The sequence below is a fragment of the Quercus robur genome, chromosome 7, assembly GCF_932294415.1.
Source record: "Quercus robur chromosome 7, dhQueRobu3.1, whole genome shotgun sequence".
Lineage (NCBI taxonomy): Eukaryota > Viridiplantae > Streptophyta > Magnoliopsida > Fagales > Fagaceae > Quercus > Quercus robur.
The window spans coordinates 11063422-11080073 of record NC_065540.1 but is presented as its reverse complement, the minus strand read 5'-3'; the positions used below and the strand labels follow the sequence as shown (position 1 = coordinate 11080073).

Below are 16652 nucleotides of genomic sequence, written 5' to 3'. Positions count from 1 at the left end.
ATGAGTGCTAATTCTTCAGCAACTGCCATCACCAACAGGTACGTATTACTATAACAAATTAAACTTTTATAAACTCCGTGTTCTCTAATTCACAGTCTTTCTATCATTTATATTTTATTAAAAACTAGCTAAGAATTTAGACTAATAAGTTTTAGTTTCCTTATCTCTTTCTCCTTGCAGATTAGAAGGTAAGGTAGCATTAATAACCGGTGGTGCGAGTGGCATAGGTAAGACCACTGCAAGGCTTTTTGTTTGACATGGTGCAAAGGTCTTAATAGCAGATATCCAAGACGAGCTTGGCCACTCAGTTTGCAAAGACATAGGCTCTGAATCCATCTCTTACATCCATTGTGATGTAACAAATGAATCTGATGTCGAAAAGGCCGTGGACATGGCTATATATATATCCAAAGTATGGAAAGCTTGATATCATTGAATCAGGAATTTTAGAATTAGAAAATGAAGGTTTCAAAAGGGTTTTAGACGTGAACGTTTTCGGTGCTTTCTTGGGTGCCAAGCATGTTGCTAGGGTTATGATTCTAGCTAAAATAGGAAGCATTCTCTTCACCTCAAGCATTGCTTCGGTAATGGCTGATGATGTTCCATGTTGGGTTAAGATAAATTGACCTCGGTTAATTAATTCAATTATCCAAGTTGATTAATTAAGTCAAATTACATGCAAATCATGGAGGCACCAACAAATCACCAAATAAAATAAATGCAGTGAAAATTAAATTGACTTGGTGATTTGTTGACAAATGGAGAAAACCTCTCACAAGACAAAAACCTTACTAGGTGATTTTAAGGTCACCACTCCCAAAAATCTACTAATTAACAATTAAGTGGTTACAAGTATAAGTAATCTTACCACTACCCTGGCCTATCTCAAAATACGAACCTACAGTTTAATCCTTGCTCCAATACCCAATTTGACTTGATCTTGTAGTAGCCTTCTTTCCCTTGATACAAAAATCTCCAATCTGTGACTAATACTTTTGCACAGATCCCAGTACATGACTAACTCCAGCAACTTGAATGGATGTTGTTGGCTACAAAGTTCTTCACTTCATCAATAATGAAGATCAGGAAGCACTTGGTTACAAAACTCTATGACGTATAAACGCAGTAGCTTCTCACAAAGAAAATAAAGCTCTTGGTCTTTGTTTTCGTGTGTGACGGCTTTTAAAATAAACCTTATATATGTCTAGGGTTGTGAGAAAAAAACCCTAAACAAATACATCAACATGGGCCAAAATTCAGATCTGGAAATTCTGAATTTGTAAAGCTCGATAGATCAAGTTAGTGTCGAACTTGCCCAGTATATCTCGATAGATGCCATCTGTTGAGCTATCTACTGAGTTTCAGTAAAACAGCTTTTCTTCAATTGTTTATTGGATCAATCTTCATGTCTTTAATACAACCATTTATTGTGTATCAAACCCAACTTAGATCTACCCACTTTATAAGTAAAGTGCATTTTGATAAAGGATTAACCAATTACATATAAAATATGATCCTAACATTCCATATTCATATGTGGTGAATGTTTAAATAGTGTGTAAAACACCTTGAACGTTTGGACCCCTAAATTACAAATTACCAATTAAAGCTTATTATCAAACAATGTATTTGCGGAATATGAAAATAAGCTAAAACAGAATTGATAAAACAATCTAAACCAAATAAAATTACAACCACAGCAGAAATTAAATGGCAAAGATTAAGGGAAGAGAGATGCAAATACAAAGGCAACATAGCGATGTGTTATCGAAGAGGAAACCGAAATCTTCGATGTAAAACCTCTCTGCCGCCCTCCAAGTGGTCAATAATCCATTAGAGAATGAAGTTGGGATACATGAACAGCAGAAGACCCTCTAAGCCTAATCTACCTAGTGTACCTAATCCCTCCAAGCTTCTTGCTCCAACAAGGTTATGCCGAACCTTTGTCTTCTCTAGCTTACCGGATTCCACTATAGCCCATAGCATCAACCAATATCAATTGGTCCCTTCCTAATTGCTTCCCAAGCACCAAATAACCTTCTCACAGATATGAGTATGGTGAGAAAAAGTTTTGGCTAATGTACCTCTCAAGGATGTATCAATAGAGAGGGTGAGAGTAGAGGAATTTGGAGAATAAAAGGATGAAGATTGTGGATGAGTCAATCTTATTTTTTTCTAGGGTTTTTCTCTCAAAATTCTCTCTGGAAGTTCTCTACAATACATGGTTATAAGGGTTATTTATACTGGTGTGTGTTTGAAATGTGAAAGGTCAGTTTTTCCCAAACAGAGTGGTCTGGCGACTTGACCTCGTGACTTGATTGAGTTGCGAGCTAACTGCCTGGCCAGATTGAAAGTTTTGTCCTGTAGTGTATTAGCTGGTGTGACTCTTCAGCTCCTTTGCATGCTTCACACGTGTGTGAGCTTTGGCGACTTGCTAGCTGTAAGCCAGTCGCGAGATCCAATCGCGAGGCCCTGCTGAATGCACACTCTTGAGCTTTTCTTCACACTCTCTCACACACACTACCCTTACATGAATCTCACCTAAGTATAGGGTTTCTAAATGCTGAAAAGCAAATTTGGTACAGAATAAAGTCAACAAGATGGTTGATTAAATTCAGTCTTACAATCTTCTCATTTGGCTATTCCGTGACAAAACCCTAAAACAAACTCTAGACTTAACATGTGAGTTGAGAATAGTTAAACAAAACTCACTTACATCTAACTCTAGAATCTGTGTAGCTCTTGAACCATAAGAACAAGTATCTCTTGAAAAACAACAACACAATATGATCATTGTATGCAGAAAACTTGTAATGCATATGGAGCTAGCACAATGCGATTAAGCAATATAGATTAAAGCAGTAAAGCATGGCTTGACCAAAAATGAACAATCACTATAAATAGCGACCACAATGCTCATTCACACAAGGAATGAATATCTAGACATGCAAGCTAATAAGCTCAATGCAAAGTGTATCATTTGCATGACCAACACTCAATCGATACAACAACACAAGGAAATTGTATCAAGGATATAAAATCCAACAAGGGCACAAGAGTGATGTACTTAAAAAAAATGTATAACATTTAACAACAAGTATTAAGCTACAAAGCATGGGTACAAAGTAAAAAATATTTTTAATAGCTAAGCATAATCATGAACTATGAGCAAAACAAAAACATAGTTAATATAACACAAAACTCTTTCTCTCTTTCTTCCCCTATCATATCACTCCCCCTATCATGAATCATAGAAGCTGAGATGAACTTGGAACATATATACTTGTAACCTGAAACATTTGCACAAAACACATTAGACCCTCAAGGTAAAACAAGTAACAAAAGGACAAGTATAATGTAACAAGAAAATTGTGATCAAGTAAACATGATGTGAAACATATGAACAACTTGATCATATACCAAAACAGTCATAAAGAAATGACTACAATGATCACATAGTAAAGCAAATGATCACCCGAACATGCATTCAATTAAGCACAATAGCATAAGGATGTATGCATGTCCAACATACAAACACGATGCAATGAAAATAACAAAGCATAGATAATAAACATAATTCAAAGCATTATAAAGCAAACAAGAAAATGAACATAAAGAAACACAAACAAAACAAAGTTTTCTTATTAACACAATGTCTTCTCCCCCTTGGTATATGCATCTCCCTATGTAATATCTTTCCGCCTACAAATGTGCACAAGAAATAGAATTTCTCTTCCTAAGAATGTGCACAAGAGTCATATAGAAATGATAAAACTCTCCGGTATACTACTCTAGAGTATACTCTCTCCCTTTTTGACATGAATAGACAAAGGGGTTAAGGAGTAAAAATGGCAAGAGATGAAGGTACGAACAATGATAATGATGCATGAGGGGTGCGAGATGAATGAGAAAAAGAAGCTCAAATCTAAGACAAAACAAAATGCTACAAAGTATAAGATAAACATGACATACTAAGATGAAGAAACAAGATATAAATCAATGCATGACAAGGGTAGCAAAGGTGCGTGCAAGAGGTGGCTATGTGCAATGCATGACCAAAGCATGAAAAATGCACATGTGGGGCAAGGTGTGTTAAATACACAACCAATGCGCCAAACAAGTGAAACCCCAAACAAGTGAGAAAATGTCTAAGAGACATTTTATCAAACACCTAGCATGCAAACAATGCATGAACATCATGAAATCCACCTTTAATACATGTTCTTTTTGCCATAAGGGGCCAACATCCAAAACAAATCCAAAAGAAACCAATCCCATACAAAAATTTGACAAAAATTAAGTTTCCCCAACCCTTATGATGAAAATCCCAACCAAGAGCACAAAAACTCTCCAAAACATAATCTAAGGATCAAAATCAAAGAAAAGAGTTTAGAATTACCTTAGAGATGTTAATGGAATGAAAAACCATTCAAATTGATTGGGTTTTGATGTAAAAATATTGAAAGAGGGGTTTTAGAGAGGATGGGAGAGGTTTAAAATAGGTTTCCCACGAAAAGCTCTTTAAAAAGTTGTTTTTGGGCGTTTCGCGATTGGCGAGTCGCGAGATGAGTTGCGAGTGAGTCGTGAAACCATTCTGTGTAAGCTCGTGATTGGATTTCGCGACTAGACAAGTCGCCAAAACGAGTAGCCAAAACTTGCTACTCCCAAGAGTAGCCAAAATGAGTAGCAAAAAATTCTTACACATGTTTTTCAACACAAAACATGTTTAAACAATGAAAAACCAAGTAAGTTCTAAACATGAACACAAAGAGTGATAAAAATCACTTCCAAATACATATAAAATGATCAAAAATATTTTTGATTTGATCCATATATAGATGAGCACACACACATCACATTTAGACAAGTACAATTGAACAAATGAATAAGGCATTCATTGAACATTAGGCATGTGTGTTGTGTGTGTGTATCAAATGTGGAATAGTCCTTAGTCTAGAATTTAGTCTAGAATGAAGTTTCAATGATCAATTCAATAAAGTCATATACAACTAGTACTAAGTCAAGTGGTCTATCTCAATTATAGAAATGAACATATATGACCTCCCACAAGAAAATGATTACATATCTTTGAAATTTTTCATTTGGCTTCTTTACAATTCATAATATTTGATCATTTTGAATCAATACATCTCATTTTGAGATTGATGTCTGATATTTTTGATATTTCAATTTGATGAACAAGCCTTTGATTTTTTGGGCATCATACATTTTCATAAAAGTCGCTTTCCTTTTTTCCTAATCGAACACTAGTATGTGCGATGACTTTTGCAGCTCATTATCTCTTTTCATATTGAGATTTACATTGGTTGAGCTCTTTAAGCCAAAAAAAAAAAAAAAAAAAATAATAATAAATAAAGAGTGGCAAGAGATATAGGCATAAGTCTACACATGTATCAAAATCAACAAGACTGTTGACTAATCATTCATGACAAACTTGAAGATCGATTTATAACAATCACACATAGATGTCAAGATTTTTCTCACAGAGATATAAGTGCATAAAGAACAAGCTAAGCTCGTAAATGCACAAAGCCATTTATACGGAGGTACAAGGCAAAACTCACGTGTGATATGTGTTTAAACATATACGATCAAACTTTTTGAATTTTTCACTTTTTATGTGGTTTTGGATTTTTTACTTACACAAAACTAAAACATAAAAGTAAGATCAAAATAGAAACAATGCATAAAAAGAAATGCAAGATGCACAAAATGCATAAAGATATGACATTCAATGCATAAAGGGTCCTACAAAGATCGAAAGAATTAGATCAAGGACCAAAAGCTCAACCATAGGAACTCTTTCTCATCCAAATGGAACAATTGTTTGGAATGAATGTCTCATGAAAAGTGAGACGAGGGTTGGAAGAATGAGAATCGAAGATGCACATAGACAAGGAGTTAAGAGCATTAAACACTTTCTTTAACAACATGCTATTTTCACTCAAATCCGGTTTACCCTTTTTAGCACAACTTCCATGAAGCTCAAGTTTCTCTTTTCTTTTGATTCTTTTAAGAGCATGAAACTTAGAGCAATGAGGTCTTAGATGAACAAAAGCACCACAATGGTGACACACAATGTTTTTAGGTCCACTAGGCTTTTTGGGAATGGATCTAGCAACTTGGTTTTGTTCTCTCTTCAACTTATGACATTGAGGTCTTATATGACCAATCACACCACAATGGTGACAAGTTGGAACAAACTTAGATCCATTCAAAACCTTAAGTTGAGACCTAAACGGAGGCTTTGACTTAAGAGCCTTTCTCTCCATCTTTTGATTTCTTTTGTGTGGAGGAACGTACACCGATTTGTCCTTTGAGGTAGAACACATAATAGGCACAAAATTGGGTACCATAACATGATTGCAACAAGTGTTATCATCCTTTTTAGCAATAGGTTTAGTAATCAAACACTTGGCATGCATTTTCAGAGATTCATTCTCACATTTTAGTTCATCAACAAGTTTGTTAGACAAAACAAGTTTAGCATCCAAGTCCATATTCAAACATTCAAAATCTTTTAGCTTTTCAAAAGGATTTTCAGCAAGTTTCTTATATTTTTCAACCAATTTGTTGGATTCATTGAGCTTAGCAATCAAATCATCTTTTTCACAAAATAACTTGCTCAAATCTTTATGAAACTTCTTAACCTTTTTCTTGAAGAGTTTGATGTTAGGAATATCAACAACACCCAAAGATTCATGTAACATAGCATCACAATCATGAGGATCATCACTCATAGAGACATTTTCACAAACACGTGGCATGTTACATTCATCAACATCTAAAACATGCATAGAGGCATATAAAGCACTATCCATGGCAAATAACACAAGGCATCAAGGATCACACTTAGGTATTTAAACCACAGCAAGTGCACCCACTTTGATACCAATTGAATGTTCAAATAGTGTGTAAAACACATTGAACGTTTAGACCCTCAAATTACAAATTACCAATTAAAGCTTATTATCAAACAATGTATGTGCGGAATGTGAAAATAAGCTAAAACAGAATTGATAAAATAATCTAAACCAAATAAAATCACAATCACAGCAGAAATTAAATGAAAAAGATTAAGAGAAGAGAAATGCAAACACAAAGACAACATAGCGATGTGTTATCGAAGAAGAAATCGAAGTCCTCAGCGTAAAACCTCTCCGCCGCCCTCCAAGCGGTTAATAATCCACTAGAGAATGAAGTTGGGATACATGAACAACAGAAGACCCTCCAAGCCTAATTTACCCAGTGTACCTAAGCCCTCCAAGTTTCTTGCTCTAACAAGGTTACGCCGAACCTTTGTCTTCTCTAGCTTACCGGATTCCGCTATAGCCCATAGTATCAACCAATATCAATTGGTCCATTCCTAACTGCTTTCCAAGAACCAAATAACCTTCTCACAAATATGGGTATAGTGAGAAAAAGTTTTGGCTAATGTACCTATCAATGATGTAACAATGGAGAGGGTGAGAGTAGAGGAATTTGGAGAATTAAAGGATGAAGATTGTGGATGAGTCAATCTTATTTTTCTCTAGGGTTTTTTTTTTTATTATCAAAATTCTCTCTGAAAGCTCTCTACAATACATGGGTATAAGGGGTATTTATACTGGTGTGTGTTTGGAATGCAAAAGGTCAGTTTTTCCCAAACAGAATGGTTTGGCAACTTGACCTCGCGACTTGACTGAGTTGTGAGTTTAAGTCGCAAGCTAACTGCCTGGCCAGATTGGAAGTTTTATCCTGTAGTGCTTTAGCTGGCGTGATTCTTCAACTCCTCTGCATGCTTCACACGTGTGCTAGCTTTGGTGACTTGCCAGCCGCGAGCCAGTCACGAGATCCAGTTGCGAGGCCCTGCTGAGTGCACACTCTTGAACTTTTCTTCACACTCTCTCATACACTACTCTTACATTAATCCCACCTAAATACAGAGTTTCTAAATGCTAAAATACAAGCAAATTTGACACGGAATAAAGCCAATAAGATGGTTGATTAAATTCAACTTTACATGTGGCATCAAAGCATGATGTGGTGGGAATGGCTAAGAACTTGAACGTGGAGTTGGGACAGTATGGAATAAAAGTTAATTGTGTGTCTCCTTTTGCAACTGCAACTCCTATGCTAAGAAAAGCTATAGGGATGATGGAGAAGAATAAGGTGGAGGATGTGGTTTCATTGTGTGCAAACTTGAAGGGAGTGGTATTGGAGCTTGAAGATATTGCTGTGGCAATGCTATATTTGGGAAGTGATGAGTCTAAGTATGCGAGTGGGATGAACCTGGTTGTTGATGGGGGTTATAGTCTTAATAATCCAGAGTTCTTAAATGCAAAAAAAAAGGCTTTTCATAGCGTTTGAGAAAACAGGATTGGTAAGACTATGACCCCCATCAACAATCAGGTTCAATCCACTCACATACTTAGACTTATCACTCCCCAAATACAGCGCAGCCTCTGCAATATCTTCAAGTTCCAATACCACTCCCTTTAAGTGTGCACATGATGAAGCTACTTCCTCCAACTTATTCTTCTCCACCCCTAAAAATTTTCTTGCCAAAGGAGTTCCAACTGCAAAGGGAGACACACAATTAACTCTTATTCCATACTATCCCAACTCCACGTTTAAGTTCTTAGCCATTCCCACCATAGCATGCTTTAATGCCACGTATGAATGTGAAACATCATTGGCCATTATTGAAGCTAGGCTTGCAGTGAAGAGAATGCTTCCTTTTTTAGTTGGAATCATAACCCTAGCAGCATGCTTTGCACCCAAGAAAGCACCGAAAACATTGACATTTAAAACCCTTTTGAAATCTTCATTTTCTGATTCTAAAATTTGTGATCCAATGTTGCTTGATATGCCAGTGTTGTTGAACATGATATCAAGTTTTCCATACTTGGATATAGCCATGTCCACGGCCTTGTCGATATTAGATTCATTTGTTACATCACAATGGATGTAAGAGATGGAATCAGAGCCAATGTCTTTGCAGACTGAGTGGCCAAGCTCGTCTTGGACATTTGCTATTAGGACCTTTGCAGTGCTCTCACCTATGCCACTTGCACCACCAGTTATTAATGCTACCTTACCATCTAATCTGCAAGGACAAAGAAATAAGGAAACTAAAATTTATTAGTCTAAACTCCTATCTAGTTTTTAATATATTATAAATGATAGAAAGAATGTGAATTAGAGAACACAGAGTCTATGAAAGTTTTGTTGTAATAATACCTTTTGGTGATAGGAGTTGCTGAAGAATTAGCACTCATCTTTTCCTTAAAATTTATGGAAGATCTCCGCCAAATTGAAGATGTGATTTACAGGAAGGCTGGGTTTGGTGATGGAGAGGTGGCGGGGGTAGTGATACAATAAATAAGTTACTTTAAACTAATTTTAGCATCTGAAGTTGTCTACCAACGTAAAAGACAGCAAAAATAGCTAATGTCTTATTCAGATTAATTTAAGGTCATTCGAAAGTGTATAAATCAATTTTAAATCTTTTGACAAAATTATAAGAGAAATGTTATGTCCACAATCACAAAAAAATCTTTAAGTGTTATATTTATAACTTATCAACTAAGATTTGTTGTGAAAATATTATAAATGCACTTCTCAAATTATAAAGATCTAAACATAAGCATATGAAAAGAAATTTCCTGGCATTAAATAAAACTTTGTGTCTAATTGAGTCACAATCATATAGATAATCAAATTGACTATTTGACCGGCGTGATTTAAGAAAAATGATAACTAAAGCTATCTACATGTTTATGCAAAAAAGAAAAAAAAATATGTTTAAGATAACAAGCCTAATCCTAATAAAGGCACAAGACCATCCTTAGTTTGCAAGCAAAGTATTTTACTTGTACTGCAAATTTATTATCAAAGTATTTTACTTGTACAACAAATTTATTAACCATATATTATGTATGGCTAGTTTAGGATTTAGTATCCCATAAATATCTCACTTTGAGTTTATTATAAAATTGTATTCAGTATAGTAAAGATGTAATTGTTAAGGACTTTCTTATGTGAACGTAGGCCGAACCACGTAATCCATGCCTTCCCTCTATAAACAATCCTATGATCTTCTTAAGATGTTCAAGATCAAGTGGCTACAAAATTTCATACATATATCTATCTTCAAGCCATATTAAGGACAAGAGAAATAAAGCTAGTCTCTACAAGTGGAGAAAAGATAGTTGAAGTATGAATTACTAAACGGAGGTCAACAAGTTTATTTTGATTAACAGTCTTATTAATGTACATAACTTAGTATCACAATCTTTTTTCACATCTCTTTTTAACTTATTTTCATATTGAGGTGAAAATCATCATTCACTCATCAATTTGTCATCAATTTATCATCAATTTATTAAGTTCTCGAGGGTACACACAAATGTACATGCACAAATGCAAAAATCTAAATCTAATAGCTAAAACGTTTTCATCCTACAAAAGAGAATTAGGAGTGCTATTCCAGTCAACTACCCTGAGATTTGGGCTAATACCAAACACATCCAAGAAAATTATTGGTCCTTAAACACAAATAGTGTGTAACACTCTTTGTACCCTCTACCTAAAACCAATTTATATTGCAGTTTTTCATTACCAAGACTCTAGCTTTATATCAACATATTAGAATTATCAACAAAAACTAAATAAGCTCTTTTTCAAGTAATTAGTACTACTTTAATCACTGGAAATTTTAGTAAATTTGTAATATCAAGAACTAATTTGTACCTCTCCTTCAAGACTTTCACAGAAGCCCTCTTTCTCTTTGCTTAGTCTGAAATTTTTTTGAGTAAATTGTGTCTTTTTGCTAAGACTAAAATTGGGTTAACATTGGCACTGGGGAAAGCAAGAAATTAAGAATAAATAATGCATAATAAAAGTAGTTAGAATAATATGGACCATTTCAAAAAAGAATAATTTCAATCAAAAACATCAAAATTATAAAATTATATATTTGTAAAAATAGAATGATGGAAATTACTTTTTGAAATTGTTTAATTTTTAGGGAGAACAAACTATACAATAAAATTTAGAGAATAAATTATACACATTCAATATAAGTTTGATATGAGTTTTGATTATCAAGATAATCTTTTTTAAGAGAATGAATAATTTGAATAATTTATTTACATAAAAATTATACATATATACATACATATATATATATACACACTTTTTTTTCCCTTAAAATGTTTAATTAACCTCGTACAATTCATTTAAAAGTAATGACGTTAAAACAAATGAATAACTTGCCCTAAAGATTACATTTGTATATTCATAATCTTTATGTTTAAAAATACTTTCTCTTAAATTTAGCTGTACTGAAGTGGACTGAAATGCTACATTAATGTGGCTCAACAAAAGTGTAACAACAATAAATACTATGTTTAAGATTTTAGATATTATGAGTTTTGGGATTTATATTTTTTTGTTGTTGATAAATTGGGATTTCAAATAAGTGCTTTCAACCTAAACATATCTTTTCCCATTATGTTAGTGCACAAAAATGAATCAAAGTGGATCAAAATGGACCGAAGTGGTTTGAATGGACCGAATTGGAACAAAATGGACTGAACAAATAGAATAGGATTGAATAGGGACAAGGTGGACCAAATGGACTGAATAGGACCTAATGGGACGAAATAGGGCCAAAGTGGACCAAATAAGAACAAATGGACAAATTAGGTCAAAAGTAGACATAATGGACTGAATAGGACCAATGTGGACTGAATAGATCGAATAGGAACAAGGTGGACCGAATAGGACTTAATGGGACCGAATAGGACCAAAATGGACCGGATAAGAACAAATGGACAGATTAGGACCAAAGTAGACAGAATGGATTAAATATGACCAATGTTGACCGAATAGAACTGAAGTGGACATAATGGACCGAATAGAACCAAAGTGGACAAAATGGATTGAATGGCCCGAATAAGATCGAGGTGGACCAAATAAGATCAATGTGAATCTGAAAGTTCAATTAGTGTGTAAAACACCAATGAACGTTTAGACCCCTAAATATAAAATTACCAACACAAGCTTATACACAAACAATATATGTGCGGAACTAAAATAGAATTGGTAAAACACTCTAAACTGAAATTAATCACAACTACAATAGTAATTAGAAGGTAAAGAGTAAGGGAAGAAAGATGCAAACACAAAGATAACACGACGATATGTTATTGAAGAGGAAACCGAAGTACTTGGCGAAAAACCTCACCGCCACCCTTCAAGCGGTCAATAATCCACTAGAGAATGAAGTTGAGATACATGAATAGCAGAAGACCCTCCAAGCCTAATCTACCCAGTGCACCTAAGCCCTCCAAGATTCTTGCTCCAACAGGGTTATGCCGAATCTTGTCTTCTCTAGCTTATTGGATCCTGCAATAGCCCATTACATCCGTCATCCTTGGCATCTTCCAATGCTTCCTAAAGCTCCAAAAACACTCAACACTCTAAATGGGTGTAGGTAATATTTAAGTACAAATCTCCTCTCAATAGGTATAACAATGGGAGAGGGAATGAGAAGAGACTACAAATATTTTTCTTTAAGAATGAGTAGCTCTCTCTCTAATGAGGTGGGTGTGTTGTAGAAACCTCTCTTAGGGTTTTCTCTCTGAATACCCACACTTACATTTCGTGGGTATAAGGTTATATATAGTAGGGTATGAGATGGAATGTGAAAAGTTAGTTTTCATCCAAATAGGGCATTCTAGCGACTTGGCCTCGTGACTAGAACAAGTCGTGAGTTTGAGTCGCGAGATAACTTCCAGGCCAAATTGTACTTTTTGTCCTATAGTGCTCCAGTTGTCATGACCCTTCAGCTCCTTGCATGCTTCACATGTGTGGCGATTTGCCAATCGTGAGTTAGTCGCGAGGTCTAGTCGCGAGACTCCTCTTGAAACCATACAACTTGAGTTTCTTCACACTCTCTCACACACAATCCTTACATTATTCCCACTTAAATACAGGGTTTCTACATGCTGAATTACAAGCAAATTTGGCATGGAATAAAGCCAACACATGATTGAATATATTCAACCTTACAGAATTGAATAGGACCAAAGTGGACCAAATAGGACCAAGGTGGACTGAGTAGGACTGAAGTGTACAGAATGGTCCGAAGTGGACAAAATAGGACCGATGTGGACCGAATAGAGCCAATGCAGACCAAGTGGACTGAATATGACCAAAGTGGACTGAAGAAGACCAAATGGACCAAATAGAATTTTAGTGGATTGAATGGACTAAATAGGACCATATGGACCAAATAGGACTGAATTGGACCGAATAGAACCAATGTGGACCAAATAAGACTTTTGAATATTATCATTTTATTGCATTTTTAGGGCTCATATTTCTAATTTCTAATGTCTATTTTCTTTATATTTTTTAATTCAAAACTAAAGAGTTTAGCCCAAATATAATACAATTTCATACTTTTCAACCAAAAATTAAGAAAAAAAATGAAATTTTAATCTAAATTTGAAAATGCAATTGCAGACACTGCATTTTGTACCCATTAATAAATTTTGGTCCCCAACCTCAATGATGAGCTTGACATATGTCAACCAAAGGTAATGAAAGAGTTCATAATAGTTTGAAAGTAATCATAACTCAAAAGTGTTCAAATCACTTTGAAATAGATACTGAAAAATGACCTCTGCTCATTGTTTTGACCATTAATTTTTATTCACAAAGAATATTTGAGTGAGATTTATTTCATTGGAAAGTAGACATCCTGGTCTTCAATTGGAATGCAAATTTGCCTAATTTGGACTTATATCAAGTAAGTTATGACCATTTGAAATTGGGCCAACTGAATAGTCTGATTTTCTGGGTTTTAAAACTTCATTTTAAGGGCCCAAAACATCATGCTTTGATGTGGGCCGGCCCTTAGACCATTGGGAATGTCCAAAGATCATTGAAAAGCCCTAAACCCTAATTTTAGCTTATAAATATTCACCTTATGTCTCCAATCAAAACTCTAGCTAGAGAGAGTTATTTTTAGGCCTCCATCTTCTCTAGAACCCTAATTCCCTTTTCAAAACCCTAGGACAGCCCCTTAGCACGTTTTTTACAAATTAAAAACCTCTCTTTAGTTAGTTCTAAGGTAGAAACTGATGTTTTAATTTGATTTCTCAAAACACTTTTTCAATTAAACTTTATTCTTGAGTTTTGATTCCTAAAATTATTGTTTTCTTTAATTCCTTTGTTCCCTCAATCTAATATTTTTGTTGTTGAAAGTTCAAATATGTATATAAACACCCTTGAAGTTTAGACCCCCAAAATATAACTTACCAAGACAAGCTTTATATCAAACAATTAATGTGTGGAACATGAACATAAGCTTAATACAGAATTGGTAAATAATCTAAACCAATTAAAATCACATTCATAGCAGAAAATAAAAGGCAAAGATAAAGGGAAGGAAGATGCAAACACAAAGACAACACGCGATGTGTTATCGAAGAGGAAACCGAAGCCCTCGGCGTAAAACCTCTCCACCGCCCTCCAAACGGTAAACAATCCACTAGAAAATATAGTTGGGATACATGGACAGCAATAGACCCTCCAAACCTAATCTACCCAGTGCACCTAAGCCCTCCAAGCTTCTTGCTCCAACGAGGTTGCGCCGAACCTTTTTCTTTTCTAGCTTCCCGGATTCCACTACTAGACCGTAGCATCAACCAATGAAGATTGGTTCCTTCCTAACTGCTTCCCAGAAATCCAAACAGCTCTCTCACAGTGATGATTATGGTGAGAACAAGGTTTGGTAAAATACCTCTCAAGGATTTGACAATGGAGAGGAAGAGAGTTGAGGAATTTGAAGAGACTCTAATATATAGATTGTTGGTGAATCAATCTTGTTTTTCTTTAGGGTTTCTCTCTCAGAATTCTCTCTGGAAGCTCTCTTACATTTGTGGGTAAAAGGGGTATTTATACTGGAGTGGGAGAGGAATGTGAAACGTCAGGATTTACAAAACAGGGGTGGCTCGCGGCTTGACTAAGTCGCGAGATAACCGTATGGCCAGTTGTCCTGTTTTGTCCTGTAGTGCTCCAGCTAGCATGACTGTTCACCTTTCGGCATGCTTGGCACGTGTACTGCGTCTGGCGGCTTGCAGCCGCGAGTCACCCGCGAGGCCAAGCCGCGAGTCTCTGTTTTCTTGCACACTCTTGAGCAAACTTCACTCTATCTCACTCACTACCCTTTCATCAAACTCACCTAAATACAGGGTTACTAAATGCTGAATTACAAGCAAATTTGGCACGGAATAAAGCCAATTAGATGGTTGAATAAATTTAACCTTACAGTTGTAGGCATTGAGGGATCAGTTAAATAATCTCAAACTCATAATCCTAAGCAAGGTGAGTGTTCTTCCCATGAATTCTTTCTTTGTTTGATAGGATTCATACGAGTTTCTTAACATAGATTTTATATTGATTTATTTTGATTGGTTTGTTGATTTTAATTCTTTTAATATGTGTTAATATGATTTTAGGTTGTTTATAATCTATTTTGGTTGTTCTTGTTTTATTATTTTGGTTTTATGTAAAGTTTAACATGTGTATTTATTTTATGTAGTTTATTATACTTGTTTGATTTGTTTTATTTTTATTTGTTTATGTTGATGCTTTTTGTTATTTTCTTTATGCTGGTTTAGTGTTTAGGGTTCTAACATGCTTGTTTGATTTCTGTTTTAATATCTTTGAATGATTAAATTAATAAAAATGTGATTTTTTAGTTTTGTGTTAAAGGATGTGTACACATCTTCGAGTATGCGTGCACATGGTTTGACCATGCATATGCATAGTTGAGTATGCGTATGCACCCCAAACCCGGATTAGGGCGAAAATCTTGTTTTTATTATTTTAATAATTTTTCACATGTTGTTCGATTTTGTTTGACTATGTTTATGTTATTTACTTGTGTTTAATTATTTTCCATGTTTGGTTTATCTATGATATTTCCTTTTGTGTTTTATTTAATTGTTATCTTTCCATGTTTAATTTATATGTTTGATTGTGTTTTATTTGTTTCCTTTTATATTGTGATGTGATCTTTAACATGTTGTGTATGTTATTTTATTTAAGTGCATGATGTATATTTAGGTTAAGGATTAGGGCTCTTTTAATAACTTCTTTATTTAAATATGGCATAGTAACACATAATGAAGGTTGGCCCACAAGCCAGGTGATCTTGGGTGCCTAATACCTTCTCAAGCCGTACTCAAACTCCAGACCCATAATTTGGTATGCAGACCTATGTATACAAGTGCGTGGCCCAAAAGGCCCAATATGGTTCATAGACCTAATCTAGGTAGTGACTCTACTTTTCTTTGTCATGGTCCACTCGGCCGGGGCGTACTCTCCTTTCACCCACAACAACCTACAAAAAGAATCAACTTAAGGCCTAATTAGTCTAAAATGGACTAAAGGGGACTGAAATTGACCGAGTGGCCCGACCAAATTGGATTGAAGTAGACCAAATTAGACCAAATGGAAATTGTTTAATTTTTAGGGAAAATAAATTATCTTCAACAAATTTTAGAGAACAAATTATACATTATATTACTATACAAAATTATTATTTATTCTCACACATCGCGTGGGTCTGC

General features: G+C 34.9%; 2 pseudogenes; one reads left to right on the top strand and one right to left on the bottom strand.

The window, feature by feature from the left end:
- Nucleotides 1–8334, top strand: LOC126691003 (short chain aldehyde dehydrogenase 1-like; annotated as a pseudogene).
- Nucleotides 8335–9281, bottom strand: LOC126692215 (short chain aldehyde dehydrogenase 1-like; annotated as a pseudogene).
- Between the last annotated feature and the right edge of the window lie 7371 nt (nt 9282–16652).